General features: G+C 30.9%; 1 long non-coding RNA gene across 1 annotated transcript; it reads right to left on the reverse strand.

Annotated features, from left to right (window-relative positions):
* Positions 1-15,585: 15,585 nt before the first annotated feature.
* Positions 15,586-18,119, reverse strand: LOC121119993 (uncharacterized). Its single transcript, XR_005864902.2, has 3 exons — positions 17,817-18,119; positions 17,406-17,757; positions 15,586-17,023 (listed from the first exon to the last, which is right to left on the reverse strand). It is a non-coding gene; the product is annotated as an uncharacterized lncRNA (long non-coding RNA).
* Between the last annotated feature and the right edge of the window lie 416 nt (positions 18,120-18,535).

The following is an 18,535-nucleotide window of genomic DNA, read 5'->3' on the forward strand; positions in this document are numbered from 1 at the left end:
CTCTATTGAATAAAAAAGTGCAGTACTTTTAAATCATAGTATTTAAAGCATAATACCTCTATGAAATTGTTCTTTTTCTATTAATAGCACCATGATAATTATAAATTGATACATTCTTTGATACATATTAGGTAAAGTAAAAAGTTTCGGACGTTTTTTGATAGATGCCTTCAGTAAGCTATATCTCACAATTAATAAATTGTTTTAAAATATGCTTAAAGGTTAAACATGCTCTTAACATAAGTGAATTTACAGTTTTGTCCTAGGTGGAGCCTGTTGTGTATTACGGGATTCCAAAATGGAAGTATAAAGAGAGAAAATATTATAAATTCTTAAATATAACTACGACCAATGAGAAAAGGCTGAGCAGGCAGCCAAAAAAAAATTGGCCTGTTTTAGAGTCAATATTATTGAATGCAACTGCAAAGGGGTGGTTCCACCGATTCTGTTCTGGTAATATGGATGTCGAAAATGTCGATAAAACAATGGATATCGTCGAGTTGGATCGGCTTGTCAGTACTTATTCAATTGCCGAAGGATAGCAAATTAGCCCAAAAACCGTTTGAAGCCATATAAATCAGATAATCCTAATTATGTTAATTTTATTGTCAAAGTAAAACAAAAAAGACTCAGAGCTTTTTACATCGCCTATTATCCTAAAACTATACAAACAACAAAATCAAATATATACAGGGGCCTACCTATAAATCTGTCACAAATTTAGCAACCTATAAAGAGAGTAAAATTTCATGACTGCACAGCTGACAAAAAGTAAACTCCTAGGTTCTTGGCCGGCATCAAAAGTATCCACATATTTGAACTAATAAACAATCAATTTTTTGTAAATCCTTCTAAAGTAGATAATGGTTATGAAGAAAATGTAACATGGTAGAAAGTATCCTCATAAATTTTATTTCATTGGCTGTATCTTTAGTTGATATTTGAAAAAATCACTATCATATTATCAATATTCCCTTGTTTTTTGAAGATTATTTAAAACGTACTAAAACCTCTAAATAAATCATTATTAGTGAGATATTGGGGATGCACGGATTAGTTGATAACTAATTGGTGATCCACTGAATGGACCACATTGCCAATTAATAGGTATTTGACCATTGCTGATTTACAACTCCATTAATCATGACTCAAATAACTACATGTGCAAATACAAAACATTAAGTTTCATTAATGTAATTTATATGAAAGGGAGCGAACTAGGCTATAATGACGGCAACAATGAGGGAAGGCAAATTTGGATGAAAGGTACGGCAAACATTCTTCTCCAACGCACCTCAAATTGCATAGTTGAAAGGGTTGAGCTGGAGGAGGGAACCATTGAGGCAGACCAGAAGTCAGCCATATTATTGGTGCAGAATGGAGTACCAACAGTTTTTGCACCCTCCTAGGCACGAACGCTGGCGTTAAGGAGATCGCAGACTGGTTACGTTTTTGGTTCTTTCTCCGACATTTGTATACTTAGAGATATTTATACAAACAAAATTTCCTTATTTTTGTTTCAGCTCTCCTTTAATTGTGGAATTAAAACTATTGGTTTAAAATCGAAATTAAGTCTGTAGATCCAAACTCTTTACATAAAATATTTTTTCAACCATCCCAAGTTTCATCCAAAATAAACTAGTATACATTATATATGTATATTGAAATAATAAATACTACTAAACGTGTAATTAATAAGATAATGTATAGGTAAACATATACTACTTATGTAGATATATATTTATATAATGCTCTAGAGTATATGTATTTCAAATTTAAATGCTTTCATTAAAAAAAACTAAAAGGATGAGTAAATCTGCGTTTTCTTAACAAAATAAAACATTATAAGGAATATATTTATTTTTTCTATAATAAACATTTATTAAAATCATTTATATTCCAAACACATGGAATTAAATATAATGAATATTAGGAAAGGCATACGGGATAAAAATACTTAATATCCTAGCTGTAGTCATTAGAGATGTAAATCGTAAGGATATTCGGTATATAAATTTAAAAAACACTAAAATTAATTCTTTGAAGAGACTAAATATCATCGGAATATCACGTGGGTTTTATATTTTACTCCACCTTTTATCATACACCCTCTGTATACACTTTTTTGGGATGGTACTTCATAAACTTTTGAATTAGTAACACTTTTTAGAATAAATGATCGGGGTTACAAAGAAAATTATATTAGTGTATGTTTTTATTATTTATCAATCTCAACGATGAGTATGAAAAAAGAGGATGGAAGGGAAATGACAAATGTCTTAAGACGGTATATCACATATATTGTGCGTGTACACGTCTGTATATATAAAAGGTGGGATTTTAAAACTGGAAACTGAAAAAAGAATGTATATGTATTACAATTTATTTCCCAAAATTATTTTAGCAATTCAAAAATCTTTTGCTCTTACATGTAAGGATCCACAGTGAAATCAACTATCTCTAGCATCAAACACAGCCTCCCACATGTCCCTGAACCTAGCATTGGTCTTGATGATAAGCTTCTTGTCCATGATGTCCACTGCCGGAAAAAAGACACAAAGAGTCACTAGTGTTATTTGCACTCTTATTGGATATTGTCTTCAAGACGAGGTGTCATGGAGACTTCATATAGTTGTCCAAGGTGTTAAGATCTGGTAAGCAAGGAGGCCACATTTCCTTTTCTTTTTGCTTCAGAAAGTATGGAGTGTGTTCTTTATTCTTAAAACGATCATGAGTCTAGTTTGCAGGTATTCCTAACTCATCAGAGTTCTTGAAAGCACAGCAAAATCATAAACAGTTGATTTGAGCAGCCTAGTGAACTACATAATCTTCTTGGGATTGCACCCGGCACAGATGCACACAATAAAGGCTGCATGGCGTTCGTATTTAAAGACATCCCAACGATATTGTCTTTTTCTCATACAATTTTGTCAGTTCAATCTTTTAAGCACATATTTCTATATATATATAGATTTTAGGGTAGCCAAAATATTGAGGTCTGAACTTGTTCTGGAATTAAAATCCCCACCCTGTATGTATGTGATGTACAAGTTGCGATGCCTGTGCAAGTTTCAATTTCTTTGTTTGAAAATGCATTATTTAATTACAACAATGATCGTTCTAATTACTAACTACGCATTGATACTATCATTTTATTTCTATCAATTAAAATTACATTATATATGGTTATAACGTATTTATGAGTAACATAACTGTGGGCCTTTTAACTTTACAATGTGCCACAGAATACTGATATTTTAGTAATTTGTATTTAAATAGTCAAAAATTACAGAATTAAATCCATGATGCATTAAATATTTAATTATTGCATCGTCTTCATCCTTACATTTATTTTATTTGAAACATGCCCTGTTTGATAACAATTAATTAATTTAGAATTAATTGGTTGATTTTTGGTGTAGCATTGCCATACTTCAAAAATTTGTAAGCCAGTCAAATAAAAGGATAAAGTAAAAGTTAGTAAATCAGGTGATAGGACAAATAAACCTTCCACTCCCAATTGCATATTTTCCCTTGTACCTAAAAAAAAAAACACTTGACGTCTTCATTTAATAAACCTCAAAAAATGATACGGGCAGTAGAGCATAGCTCTACTTCGCTCAATGTTCTACCAAAAATCAATCTAGTATATCCTAAAAGTATTCGATTTGGTGACTGATGCTAAAATGTGACTTAATCCCAAACGGATTTTATAAAAAATTACAAATGGATCATTATTATTCACGAGTCCAATATTATTAAAAAAAAATATCAATAAAATAATTTCATTAAATTACCTCAGGACTAATGTTTATTTTTAGGTTTTTAGTCTTTTATTTTATATAATATTTCCCCCTCCCCCTTTTTCGAATTCGATATTTTATGCTCAAAGGACACAGGATTTAATGCATAAAAACACAGATTATTCCTTCAGTTCTTCCAAATTACCCACTCGCCTAAATACAATTTTTGTTGAAGTAATCATGAAGAACCCCTTTAAATATAATTGTGACATCATTGTGAATAAACCTCTCCAGCAAGTAGTTAAAAAAGCTTCATATTATAATAATGAGTGTTTATATGTTTCATTGAGCATAATTTAAGAGGTTGATCAAATTTATCGTATTTATTTTTATCTTTAATTATTTTTTTTACTCAGATCTTAAAGGAATTAAATAAAAGATTCATGTTGATAAAATAATATTATAACTTGTCTTAGGTAATGGTTTTATAGATTTGGACATTGGGAAGTATTGTGTTAGTCCTTATATATTCGGTCCTCCCCGTCTTAAGACTGCACTTATTGGTCCTTTACTGTTGGGCCTTGAAATATTTTCTAAAAATGTCGATGGTATACAATACATATTAAAATATTGCGTATATTTTGCAATGATATTCATGTTTTCATAATAATGCAGCAATATAAAACGAACTTAATATACTTTTACTGAATTATATAATTTACTTTATTAAATAACGGAATAATTATATAAAGGAAAAAAACACAATGACGTCACGAGGAATTGATTTTCTCTTCTGTAAGGATCTACGAGTGGGACTGGACTGGTCTGCAGTCTCAAATAAGGAACGACAAACACTAGCAATGGGGCCACTTGCTTTAAGTCAATCAACAGCCCCTTCTCCCATCCCCTGGGGACGTTATTGGTAGACATTGACATCTTTTAAAACCCAAATTTGAAAATATTTTACGTAATTCAAGAGTATAAAAAGGTTTTACTATCGGTTTTACAATGTGTAATATGGGTCTAGCTTGGCCCCTATGCACCTAACTATGGCCCAGTTCCATTATGTTTAAGTAAAATTGCAAATTTATTACCGTTAAAAAGCCCATCGTTAATGATACTATCTTAAAGTGTGTATTTAGTAAGTTAATGTCTATTTAGTTACGTCCCTCAAGATTTATTCTTCAGTTAATTTCAAATCTCTTTCAACAATGTTTATCCACAAGAAACAGGGTTTTGTGAGGAATCAATGTTTTTTTTAGTATTTGATTTTAAAAAGTAATTTTTGTTGACCTTATTTGATATTCAATAGCGAAAAACGGATAAAATTTTTGTATGACTTTCATAGTTTTCATATATTACTTTAGATCTAAATTCACTTTTTTATTTTAGACAAATTTTTCACAAATGTTTCTTTATTTTTATTTATTAGGTTTTTATATATCCGTGATGCACATAGAAATCCTTTCATTATATCTTGAAATATCTCATTGACATCTTTAATTGAAAATGTATTGTTGTTTTTTTAAATAAATAAAAATGAGGGGAAATCTTTTTTTTTTTAGTCCTAATACTATTGTAATTAACCTCAATTATTTAAAAGCTTTTTTATTGATGAGTATCACCACATTGTATTTAATTTATGAAATACATAAAATACCTAATTAAGGAATAATTTTAAACCGTAAATATACAAGGTGGAAGTCTCAGTTATTTATCAATTCAATTATGTCACCATTGGCCGTTACTATTACAGTATTCCTCTTACGGAAAAAGGTACATGACTTAAAAGCCTCTGAGCACCATGTTTATTTAAATGAAAAAAAATATACTACTCTTATAAAGTTAATTTTATGATGAAAAGGAAAAGTTACCCATGCAGAAACTTTTTTATAATGCTTCCAAAAAATATGTTTTGTGACTTTTCAATGACCATTATTATATATTAAATTTCACAACAAAGATGGAAAATTCCGGAGAAAAACAATACTTGAACTTCACTGAGCTGAAAGTAAAAATCCCGAGATGATCAGGATTCATACGTACAGCAGGTAATACCCCCAGGACTTAACACACTTAAAGAAGTAATCGAACTCAATCATTAAATTAAACTTAAAGAAAGCAATTGACAATCACAATTCACAATCAAAGCTCTGGACAGGAAGAGGAATGTGAGCCACACCCTGATCAAGAATGTCATCAGGGATGATATCAAATACAAAAGTTAGGCTAGAGGCCCTGCGTTTTTGGGCCAGACCTTAACCCCTGTTATTATTATTTTTGGGGTATCTTGAGTACAATGCTTGCTTTAAACATTACAAGTATGTGAACTCTATATGGCGAGCATGAAAAAAGTTGCAGCTTTCTTGGACACGAATGAGATGGTCTCAACTTTCAAAAAATTCCGTAACAAGATTGAAAAATACATCAAGATAGAGGATGGGCACACTAAATAAAAATTATTATTTGTTCTCGTTCCTACTGTAATAGTTTTTTTTTTTTAACTATATGACAAATTCCAATCCATTTTATAATCCTATTGAAGTTGAGAAAATTCTTTATTTATTCCGCCGATCCTGTACGTCTTTCCACTAAAAACGACACTAATTGGCCAACCTAGATGTAGAATAATTGTAAATTACCAAGACTGTGGTGGTCAGGGCCCCTATTACGCGATCCCTCCTTACAGATTTAGTCCAAATCCATTTCAATCCATGCCTGTTAAATAGCTACCTTCATTGACTCCACACTTTAATGACGTTCACTATGTATGTATATGTCCTTATTTCAACATGCACCAGAAGTAAAAATCCAAAAGATTCACATCTGAACTATACATGGTATGGTCATTTGTACTTCTGACAGACATTGATAGGGTTAGCTATGAATGGCGACTAGTGGATTTTAACCGTGTGTGTAAGACCTGCACTCTGCTAGAAAAGCCCTAAATTACTTTATAAACAGTTTTTCTGCCTATAATAATTATCGTTGAAAACTCAGTTAGAGTGTGACCCGCACAAATTAGAGTTGTACCTTTGATTCTTGTCTCCCACAACTCTGATCACATTCTTTTCTTTACATTGATTTACATTTAACATTGATTAAATGTTTCTTGACTGCTGATTTTTATGTAAATACAATGTAGAATTTTGTTATTGTTTATTAAATCAGTCACATAGAACATCAGAGTTTTTAGTTTACACCCAGTGTATATGACTACTAATTGAGCTCTTATCCATGCCTTTCATGATGGCGGGATGTATATAAAAAAGTGTGTAATCAATCTGTTCCTTCCTTCATGAATTCATTAATTGCATACAGTCTTGTCAAAATGATGCTTTTTTGAATAAATTAACCTTGTTTTTCTTCAGAGTTTTTTGCATAAATCGATGCAAGTTTAGTAATACAATTGATTTGTTACCTTCCCTTGAATAGGTTTTTTTTATTTATACAAGACGTAAACATGTCTAGTAGGGAAGACAGAGAACAATGTGCAAATATGTTCATTTGGTGGAATAAAACAATGGCTGACATAGAAAAAAAGTCATTTTTTAATACAAGCTTTGTGCTCTCTGACGTCAAGTTTCCACTCCCATTATTTTGATATCGATGACGCAGAGCTATAATCCAATTTGAGTTCTCATGGGACATTTGTAAATACTCTCTTTCTCGAAATCAATAAACCTAAAACCACGAAATTTGCATCACAATTGTATTCTATAAAGAAGAAGAATATGTAAGAAAAAAATAACTTTTGCTATCTTTTTTTTTTATGTACTAGGTCGATGTTTGGTGGAAGGGCAAAGTAGAGTTATCCCTTATTGCCCTATGGACTTGACTGTATCGTTTTTCGTGGATTTTGTGGAGTCAGATTTAATAGTTGTATTTTTCCTCTTTGTCCGATACTTCACCAAGAATTGACCTAAAGAATCAACGACTAACGATACCAACAATTACAAAGGCCAATAGGATAATGAGGCATATTTCTACTTGGCCCTGGGCTCCACCAAAAATCGACTTATCAAATAAAAACCGACCTTGAGGAGTATGGTAATTTTTTTAAACCTGTTTTTTTTTGCAAAATGAACAAAGGTTTCACTGAATTCAGTCGAATTGAATCAACATAAATAAAAGCTAGTCACATCTATCTAACATCTGCTAACTGTTACTCACTAACGTTACAGCCATTTTGTACTCACAGTCAAACAATAACTGACATATAAAGGCTTGTTGTACTAAAATTTGACGCGTCAAACTTCTGAAGTACAATATGGGTCTACCTAAACTGTCAATGATAAACAGTTAATAAGTATGAATCTAATTTTCGAAACTAATTGAAACTTGTTGATTATCTTAAAAGTACTTTCAGCTTCTATGTATGTTAGTTCTAACTTCATTGTCTTACGCAGAGCTACACAGTGTACATTTAATTACGAGATACGAAAAAAAAAAATCAGTTTCATTATGTTGACTCATAAAAAGTAAGTTAGAATAATGACTTCAACGACAAATAAAAGAATAAATAAGCAGTTCACATGGACTAGTTTTCTAGAAAAAAATTCTAGTGGCAATTACTCTCATTTTGAAATTTATCTCCTGTGGAATTGTTTCAGTTGTTTTTTAGTACAGATATTCTCCAAGATATGAAAATTAAAACGAGTAAATACTTAATCAAGAGAGGTTGGCGGACGTATCTGAATTAAACATTTTCATTGCTATATGCTGTTATAATCCTCTTCCAAGAACTCAAATGTTCTAGTCTAAGTCTATGGATGTTTTTAATCAGGCTGCTTCTAATGCGATGAGGCGAGATAGATTTAACATAATCAAAAAATACATATATTTCAATACAAGTGATCTGGATATTTCTGATCAATATACAAAACGTTGACCTCTTATCGATCACCTACAAAAAAATGTATGCTACATTTTGTACCAACGAGAACTATTTCCCAGGATGAAGCAATGGTGGAAGAAAGCTTTACAACATCATTTTATTTTTGATAATCTTTTTACTACCTATTCCTTGTTGAAAGAACTTCAGGAAAGAGGGTACAGTTATGTTACGCTCAAATCGTCTTGAAAAAACTTGCCCCCTAAATTCCCGCTGACCATGAATAAAACGGATAGAGGATCTTTGGGTGCTATCACAAGAATCTGTGACAAGTCGAAGTTCCATGTTTCTTCATGGAAAGATAATACTTCCATTACGATCACATCGACCTTATTTTGCAAAGATCCGATCGAAAAAACAAAGTTTAGGTCAAAACAAAACAAAAAACATATTTATGTAAATGTAACCCAAGTTTGTATTCTACAATTTCAGAAATATTCAAAAATGAAAAAAAATGTTGATAACTATTTCAATGCATAACTAGTAATCAGGATCAACTTTAGTAGCACAACTTCCCAATGTGTGGTCGTGTTCTTTACCTTCGTATTAGTATATTATTACCACACGTATGTGATCTGCTTCTTTCAGTTTAGAGTTTGGGGATCTGTGACATCACAAGTGTGTCTAAATGTGTAGTGTACTCAAATCTCATTCTACATCAGTGAGCATGAGGTATGTTGAATCAATCATTTTTTTTAAGGATCATCTTGAGCTCATAATAATTACATTTTTTTATCTTACATTGAATTGAAAACCTAGTCTTGAAACATATCAGATTAAATTCAATCCGATAACAAACCATTTGGAATGTTTAATGTACATACTTGTTACATACTAAGTCTTTTAGTCCAAGTAAAGAACAAAATATATCCTCATGGATTTACATACATAGCTGAAGCCTTGTTAGATCCTTGTCAAAGACTACAGAGTGCACTAAGTATTTTTTCCCACAGATTTTTATTTGATTCGAGTATTCTCGGAAGAGTAAACGAGGAACGAAATACAATCAACGAACACTTTCATTTCATCCTTAAATTAATATTTCTTTGGACATATACAAAAAATGAGTTCAGAGCAAGTAGAAAGGCAGAGGATGTTTTGTGGACTACGAAATTTTCTAATACAAGAAGATATTTTCTGTCGACTAGGTCATAAAATGCTAAAATGACAAATGCAATACAATATTATATAAATAAATCTTTAGAAAAAGGTATCTAGCTGTTCGAGTTATGTGTCTGAGTGAATATATCCTATGTTAATTTCGTTAGTTATTAATAGACAAAATGTTTTTTTTTTTTAAATATCTCGCCTGATTTAATAAAATATTTTCTTTCTTTGATGAAATAAAGGCAGTAATAAAAGTATTGAAGACACGTTGAAATGAAATATAAGGGCATGTGACTAAACAAGACGAAATTATACTTTCTGATGACAATAAGATAGACCCATATTTCTTCAAGCATGATAAAAAATTTGATGTTGCTAACAATAATATTTTCAGGAAAACTTTATTGCTTAGATTGAAGCCGAATTACCCTGCGGGAAATTATGGATCGAATTGAGATGGGCTCCAAAAGTTTTCTAGGGAAAAAAATTGCCTCTTTCTAGATCAAGGCATTCTTGCAATATCCTCTAGACTGCAGTGTTTGAAGCATTTTGGAGGCCAACATATTCAATACCAGAATCATGGAGCACTGAAACCAGATGTCTACGGAATATAACAGAAGACTTATGCCAAGTTTCATTCTTGTATTAAGACAAACAATTGATTTATTCGCATTCTTCCTTGAGTTTCAATCATTAATTGATTGATCGACTCTTTCTATTTCTCCTTTAAACATTTTTTTATCTTTCTAAATCTTTATTTCATGGAAGGTTGATATAATTTGAGTTACAACAGTTTTAATAAAAGTTCGAGTCTACTATTCAAGCATCTTGATAACTAAATGAATCAATTATTGATTAATGATGGCAATTTATGACAAATAATTCAACTTTAAAAAAAAATTAAAGTAACATAAATCTATCATGTAAGGGTGTTAAAAATATTAATTCAATGATAAATGATAGAGAAATCCGATTTATATATTGAACTCTGTTTTTAAAATGATAACATTTTGCAGAAATTTGGTACTCCACACTGTATATTGTACATACAAAGATCCATATATGATCAAAAATAAATACTTAGACGTCCATAAATCCCTTGTAAAATGAAGTAGATATCTTATATCAAATAAACTTTAGGAAGTGGAAAAAATAATCTGCAAACATTTCATTTTGTACAGATGTATCATTGCCAAAAAAACAGGTAATAACTCAATCCACATGCATGAAACAGTGATTATTCAAGAGATAAAATGATGAGAAGGTTATATCCTATTTTATCTATATATATATGTTGTGACTTAACAACAAAATAATCTTGAAAAAAGTTAAGAAAAAAAGAAGTTGACAATTTATGTGTTTACATCATATACAGGGTGGGGAATTTAAATCCTGAATGTTTAAAGATAATGTATATTACAACTTATTCCCCAAAATTGATCCAATGATTCACTAATCATTTTCTTTTACATAGGGAAGTCAATCAACCAAAGCAACCATCTCCAGCTTCAACCTGGCAACGGCCTTGATTAGGAACTTCTTGTACATGTTGACCACTGCCTGGAAAAAAACCACTAGGAGTCAACAGTGTTATGTGATCGTATATTGTATACTCACACCAAGACGCCACACACATAGTAGTAAAAAAGGTTTAGATCTGGCAAGCTACGAGGCCACATTTCCTTTGTCCTCTTGCTTCAGAAAGTTTGGAGTGCGTTTTTTGCTGTCAGAATGATCATTTTTCAGGTGTTCTCGATCAATCAGATTCCTTGAAAGCCTTCAAAACATCATAAACAGTTGATTTGGTTCACTTCCTAAACTCAGTAATTTCCTTGCGTGAGAGACATACAAAAATGGTATGTACTTGAAGAATATCTCAAGGATTTTGTATTTTTTCTTATACAATTTTTCAGTTAAATCGGATGAGCACACTTTTGACTCATGGTTGCTAAGATATTGAGATCTAAAACTATTCAGGATTTAAAATCCCGAAACTGTATAGAAACAGTTAACACAATACATCATAATCAAGTTTCTATCATTTATTGGCTTTGTATAAAATTTACTGGGAGTAGTTCGGAAATATCCAACGAAATTAACTCAAGTTAAGAGCTTTCATCAGTTTTAATTTTGGCTATTTTCAAGTAAAGACTTTCATTTTACGAATAATTTTAGTTCAGATACACTTCATGTTTAGAATAATTATAAATAGTCTCTGAACATCCAAAGAGAAAGAAAATGTACTATTTTAAAGTACGACTCTTAAGCCAGGCTTCGCTTTTTCTTTATAAGATTATACAATCTCAACGCAAATGCAATTGTGGTGGTATTGCGGTACAATAAGCCCCATAGTTTATCTATATAAATAATGAAAAAATTTCGTATCTGTATAAATGTCAGTATGAAAAATAGTCAGCAAGTGAACTGTATCATCAATATGTATTGATCTAAGAAATAAGAATGGTAAATATTGCAGGGGTGTGCATATAACATAGAACATGTGTACAGGCTCCACACTATATAGTGATCCCTAGTTTATATGCAAGCGTGTGCAATAGCATGTAGCACTGTCTCTACTCATTTATGTTATTGCTCTCTTATGTATATCATAATTCGTACCATTTTGAGTATAGCCTTGCAAGCATTTTGTATTTAGTATACAGAGTATCACTTGTTTCTTAGTTTTTGTTAGTGAGCCCTCTAAAGAAGGAAAGTATTAATCATATATTTGTTTTCTCATACTCTTAGTATTATTACAAACTAATCAACATTTTAAGTTAAAAAAGAATTTTTAAAATAAAATAAAAAATCACCTAAGATATTAGTATATTACTGCCATACGTTAACTTTTTCTGACTTTTTATGTACACACGATGGGTTTCTCCTATTTTTCCCTTTCTTTCTTCCCCCCTCCTTACCACACACACCCACCCAGCGTGTGCGTACGTGCATATGTAGTGGTTTTATTTGGAGGGATAAGTAGAAAAAGAAAAAAAAAATGGAACACACACTTCAGCGGCTATAACATACATATTATAGAAGAACTAACTACTAACTATGATGCTAAAAAAAAACACAAAACTGAATAGATAAACATGAAGAAAAAAAGAAGCAAAAAACCACGTCCACAACATTGTTGTCGCATTAATCTTTATTTGCGGTAATTTAAGTTCGTCGAGAGCCACCTTCTTTGTGAAGGGCAGACACCTATGAAGCGCGCCGCTGAGGCAAGAGTCTGGAAGTTTATTATTATTCTTTGCAAAAATTTGCCTTTTGGCCAATTAGTCTAGGCAATGCCAGATATTACAACTAGTAATCTATAATCCCATAAACGCACAATCAGTTAAGAGTAATTAAATGGTGTGAAAGATGAATTTAGATTTAATTTTCTATTTTTGAACATTTTTCAACTTCAAGGTCTTCAAAAATGATATTAGGAAAAGCTTAATAGCCTTTCAAACAAAAATTTTATATTGATTTTTTGTTAAATTAAAAGTAATTTACTACAAATCCAAAGCACTTGTTGGTAGAAACTGGGGATATTATTTGTTAAATTATGCGTAATGTTTTATTTTCAACATGTCAAATTTATTAAAACGGTTACAATTTATACAAAATTGTAACTTGTTCACGATATATAGGATATATATTTTATAAGATTTATTCTAAAAACAAACACTGAAAAGCAGATACAATCATTAAAAATATATCTTGTTCAATGTAGCCTCTATTGGTCTCAATAACGGCCTCAATTCGTATCTTGAACAGTGTACATGCACTAGAAACTAGAGTAATATCTCAATTCTTGGAACAAGGCCTTGTTAGTGGTGTGAGGAACATTGTTAACCTTGGACCCCAGACCAAAAAAATCAATTTTAATCCAATTTGATTCATAGTTCTTCTGAATTTGATGGCACATTAAGCACATTAATAAAGTAGTGCTTTCTATATAAGATATCCATAAAAATTCAATTAACTATTATTGAATCAATAATCTTCAATATTTTATATATCAAGGTACATATATATTATAAATTCCTAGTTTACTCAGCCTTTCGACAAAATCCTTATTGATGATATATTAGTAAGAACCAGTGTTGGATGCAAGTTAAAGTTATCGAATTTGGTCACGTTTGAGTAATTAAATATTGAACCAATTTAAAAAATATTTTTTTATCGTCTCAATAACATTTAAGTTTTTTACTGATTAAGTCGGATTGACTAATATAATAAGGCAGTCAATAATTATTCATGAAATAATTTAGTAGTTTTCAAAAATATGTTTTTTTTATTAGAGAAATTATTTGAAAAAGTTGGGTCCATATAATCGCAAAAAATCATAGATTGAATGATTTGAAGTTGCTATATATTGTATAGTTATTAAGATCTCAACCGTATGATCACTACTAATTACGTATCTTATGTCGATATAATTTCCTCATTGCAGTAGAAAATACCCTCTTGCTCGGCAACGACGTTGCTGGAATAGATAAGTATTTCATGGATAGCTTAAACAAGTTTAAAAACCCTTTTTTATTTTTACTATTCCGCCACTTCAAAGATGTGGCAATCGTTGAATGCATGGTAGTTCTAGAAAGTGATGCAACTCCATTCTTGTATTGTTTGTAAAAATAAACTAATCTGACATCCGTACTTCTTTGAACGTATAAAAGGATAAAATTATAAATTCATTTTAGATAAATAAATATTTAAACTCAACTGTAAAAATCTTTACTATGACACTTCGCCCCATCTTGTTTTATTGTTAAGCTGCAAAGATATATTTGATTTCGCAAAGAGCAAGGAACATGCAACAGCATCGTGGATCGCTTTCTATCAGGAAAATCACCACAAGAGCTGGACATAAATGACTGTGAAATGGAGCACCAGCTTACTACATGTGAGCCTTTGTTCACCAGATCTGAATAAAAGTTGCAAGGGGAGATGTTTGTGAAGCTATACAGAGGACATAAATCGAGAGTACCTCGGGTTTATCAGTACTGGGTTATTAGCATATCCTCTTCCGTAGTGTGAGAAATATGGAGTATAAAAATTGCAAAACCAAGGCATGATTGCAAGCAATTTTAAACATATAAAAAATTTTTGTTCTTAATATGCTCTGTTTATGAATGTGTTGTTTAAATAAACAGGACATTTGCATTGATATTTTTATGCACTTTTAGGGCCAATACCCCTCCACTAATACTTTTACAGCTAGGTTGCCAAATAAAGTTATGCTTCCGACCCCTTCCCCAATTCAATCAAATTTAGCTCATTCATAACTTCTTTTTTTCCAAAAAAGATTAGATTGTAGTGTTCAAAAAATCAATACCCGCTGGTTAAAATCAATAACACCTTAGGCACTCTAAGAGAATAGATTGGAAGTTCTTGACTATGAAGAACTTGTCCATGGCGTACTAACGCTGTCATGAATATATCTCGGAGCGAATCCAAATTAAGATAAGGTGCGGCAGATATTTTTCTCCATGACACCCAAACTGGAAAGTCTCTAGAGTGTTGAGTTCAGGGCTGTAGTTGGCAAGAAGTCAGCTGTTCTAGAAGTTTTTGTTATTTGAGGTGTATGGGACTCTAATTTATTCCTTCATGCTGTAAGCACTCCGGATGGATGATGCCAACAGTTTCTGAAGACTTCTTGGAACGCAGCACGAGTAGGTGGAGATTACAGACTCATATCCCTTTTTATTGTTGCTCTGAAATTAATTTTTGTTCCAAATTTCCATTTATTACTGAAGGATCTTAATCAAAAATGTCAGCTATTAAATCCTAATTAAATGATACTGCAAGTTTTGGATCCCCAACCTCTATTAACATATTAGAATGTATTAAAAATCGACTTTATTTATTATTTTATCAATCTATACATAATAAGCTATTATCGAATGTTTATCAGTATTGAAAAATATATTTTAAACAATCATATACATGCTTTAAATAAACGTTTAAAAGGTGTTTTTTCTTTGTAGTTAGAGACAATTCAAGTTATGAATATGGGACATTTAAACACAGTTTTCATCAAAATGAAACATTTGTGAATTGATGAAAATACTTCCTGTTAAGGACTTTTTTATATTAACCACAAATGTTTACATTAGTACATACTTTTTCCACTAAAAGTATAAAACAATATGTTGTTATTGGCGATTTATCTCCACTTACATATGCGTCTACAGGATTTTTGTTTCAAAAGGGGGAAGAGATTATAATTTTGGAGAGTTGCATCATCGGCATTCCAATTTTTTTATTTCGTACTGGCGCCTACTTTGAGTCGTTTTTTTTCGTTTGTACAAATATCGATATCAACAATTCTAATTAGGGCTGGTACGGTAAGGGGATGTACCCAAAAAGGTTTGGTACGTTTTTATCTTCGATGTGGTACGTATATTTTTAATCATCACATATTAAATAGCAAGATGTTAAATAGTAAATAGTAAAATGCTATACGTGACATACATATATAAACAAAAGGGATTAATTGTGTTTCTTATTAATTCTTAGAAAATGGAACATATATTTTGCGTCTGAAATATCTATTATCCCTCAAATATTTATATGATACCCACAAATCTGAGTCAAAGAAATAAAATTATCCAAAAGAAATAGAAAAAGTTATAAGGACTTACCAAAGTTCACAAAGACCGAGTGGTATGATAGATAGATAAATTTCCATATTTTTACATGTTAGAGTCACGATAAATTGCAAATAAAGGTACATTTGTTTTGGGAAAAATAATTTTTTTTTGACAGTAAGTGATATTTTGACTTCTAATCGGTGTTGTTTATTATCAGGAAATGTAGACAAGCTAATTTTTTCCCCAAAAAAATTATAAATTCATGAATAATAGTATTATATAACCTTATGTATATTTTATTTCAACCTTTTTTTTCGAGAAGTTTATTTAGGAATAAATTATTTAGGCATAAAATATCGAAAAAACTTGAACAACTACATTTTAATATTACACGATACTAAACTACGTACCATGAAGCATGTACCGTGACTCGTACCGAACTGTAGATTTAGCGTATCATCCCAGAAATAGTCAAGGCCTTAAAAGAACAAATATATTTTATCTTGATATATTGGACACCTGCTATCCTCAAGTAACATCAGTTGTACAACTCTGTTGTTTAAAAGGTAAAATAAGCTTGAAACCAGGGTAAAAGAACTTGAGTGGATCACGGGGATCCGTCCAATGTCTTCAAAGTAGAAGCAATTCTTAAGAAAATCGAAGAAATAATTTACTCTGCTAGATGCCATCTGAAAACATATAGAAAAAGTTAAACGATGTTAAGTTTTAATAACTTTAATTGATATTTTGTTTCTTTAAATTGGTATTTGTTTATTTGAAATACATTTTTTTTTATATTTAAAAAAAAATATATCGGATAATTATAATAACAGATTGACTCAATTAGGTACAAAGTGAATATTAAAAGATTAAGTTTAAAAAAATATGGAAATAATTTTTTTTTTTAAAACGTTTCAGGACAAAAGGCAATAATTCTTACTATAATAAATGTGGCCTGCAATCAAAACAAGCAAGCTATTCAAATTTTTCTCAAAATTCTATCTGGATTGCATGTTTAGTATCATTTGAAATCTTATCATTGATATGTATTAACAAATTATAATGATTAACCTTTGAAAGTACTGCAAAAGAGCATCTCCACAAAAAAATGAGCACCTGATAAATTATATCTCTTTAGCGTATGTACAAGTCGACAAAATGACGTTTGAACTTTTTCGACAAATTTTCATTTGTGCACTCTAAGCAGTTGGGAGTCTGCAGGACCGTCTACGCCTTTAGCAAGTCCTAAACGTTTCAGAGATACGTTACAATATTATGTTAGTGATGATAGCCAAATTTGAATCTCCAATTTTGTCAAAGATATAGTCACCCAAATATTGAAAGTTAAATATCTCAGTTCCAGCTTTGCTCCAGATAACATGTTTTTGTACTGGGTAAACGAATTGTTGGAAATCGTTCACAGCTTAAAAAGAGTGTATTATAAATTTTATTGTGTATGTAGGATATCGCCAAGATCATTACTGTTGCGCCAGTCCTTATCTATTTGGTCCAGTCCAGTTCTAGAACCGGTCATATTTGTCCTTGGGAGCAGTTTTTAAGACCGTCGGTCCTTCAGATTGGCAGTACAATAACTGATTCAAAAAGAAATAAATAAAGTTAACTTACGTCATCAAGGACCGAACTTTATAAGTTTTAGGAGGGATATGCAAGACTGAACTGGCCAGAACTGTAGTCTTCAGTCTTAAATAAGGACTGAAACAACACAACATATCAATGTCCATTTTTTTCCGGTAGAGTCATTAACGACGAATTAATTCGTTATTATGAATAGAGTTGTTAAATAATCTTGTAACATCGATATTTCATATTAAATATATAAAGGTTTATGTAATTATATGTATGTATATGCACTGACTTAAAGCAGTTTTTAATGGCTTAAATTATGACGATAAAATGTATACTGCAATGTATATATATTCCATAATAGTAAAAAAATATATATATTGAAACAAACATAAGAACAAGAAAATATTATATTTTGTAACTTGATTCAAAATGCTTATGTTTCAATAATCATAATGTAGTTTTTTGATAGTAGAATCATTGTTCAAAATATACAAAATAACATAACTATTACAACAACAACAAAAAAGCAGAGAAAATAAGCTTCACTCCATGCCTATACAAGTATTTTGTTCTTTTAAAGCATAATGCAGATTGTCCAAAAAATTGAGTAGAAA

The sequence above is a fragment of the Lepeophtheirus salmonis genome, chromosome 6 (genome assembly GCF_016086655.4).
Source record: "Lepeophtheirus salmonis chromosome 6, UVic_Lsal_1.4, whole genome shotgun sequence".
NCBI classification, from domain to species: Eukaryota; Metazoa; Arthropoda; class Copepoda; order Siphonostomatoida; family Caligidae; genus Lepeophtheirus; species Lepeophtheirus salmonis.